The sequence below is a fragment of the Dama dama genome, chromosome 3, assembly GCF_033118175.1.
Source record: "Dama dama isolate Ldn47 chromosome 3, ASM3311817v1, whole genome shotgun sequence".
Taxonomy (NCBI): Eukaryota; Metazoa; Chordata; class Mammalia; order Artiodactyla; family Cervidae; genus Dama; species Dama dama.
Window position 1 is genome coordinate 59,777,753 of NC_083683.1, and position 1,062 is coordinate 59,778,814.

General features: G+C 43.1%; 1 non-coding gene across 1 annotated transcript; it reads left to right on the top strand.

Moving 5' to 3' along the window:
- Positions 1–701: 701 nt before the first annotated feature.
- LOC133049525 (U6 spliceosomal RNA) lies at positions 702–808 on the top strand. Its single transcript, XR_009691350.1, has one exon. It is a non-coding gene; the product is annotated as a U6 spliceosomal RNA (small nuclear RNA).
- Positions 809–1,062: the final 254 nt, after the last annotated feature.

Consider the following 1,062-nt stretch of genomic DNA (forward strand, 5'->3'; position numbering starts at 1 on the left):
TGGCTTTTTTTTCCCCCTCCACAAATTGAAGGTTTGTGGCAACCCTGCATCGAGCAAGTCTATGGGCACCATTTTCCCTACAGGATTAGCTTACTTCATATCTCTGTCACATCCTGGTATTTCTCACAAGATGTTAAGCTCTTCACTGGCAGAAAGATGAAAACTCATTGAAGGCTCAGTGATGGTTAGCATTTGTTAGCAATAAGATTTTTAAATTAGGTATGTATGTTTTCTTAGACACAATGCTATTGCACACTTACTAGACTACAGGATAGTGTAAACACAACTTTTATACGCACTGGGAAATCAGAACATTTGTGTGACTCACTTTCTTGTGATATTCACTTCATCACAGTGGTCTGGAACTGAAACCACAGTATCCCTGAAGTATACATGTGTATTGAGAGAGAGGTGTTTATTTTAAGGAATTGGCTCGTGCGATTGTGGGGGTTGGCAAGTCCAAAGTCTGTAGGACAGGCACGCTGGAAATTCGGGCAGGAATTAATGCTGCGGTCTTGAGGCAGAATTTCTTCTCCAGGAAGCCTCAGTTTTTGCTTTTAAGACCTTTCATCTGGTTGCCTGAGGCCCACCCACATTATTGAAGGTCATACTTAAGGTCACCTGAGTATGGATGTTAATCACATCTACAAAATACCTTCACAGCCACACCTAGATTAGTATTTGATTTAAAAATAACTATAGTGCTCGCTTCGGCAGCACATATACGAAAATTGGAACGATACAGAGAAGATTAGCGTGGCCCCTGCGCAAGGATGACACGCAAATTTGTGAAGCGTTCCATATTTTTTACAGAACAGACTTTTGAACTCTGTGGGAGAAGGTGAGGGTGGGATGTTTCGAAAGAACAGCATGTATATTATCTATGGTGAAACAGATCACCAGCCCAGGTGGGATGCATGAGACAGGTGCTCAGGCCTGGTGCACTGGGAAGACCCAGAGAGATGGGGTGGAGAGGGAGGTGGGAGGGGGGATCGGGATGGGGAATACGTGTAAATCTATGGCTGATTCATATCAATGTATGACAAAACCCACTGAAAAAAT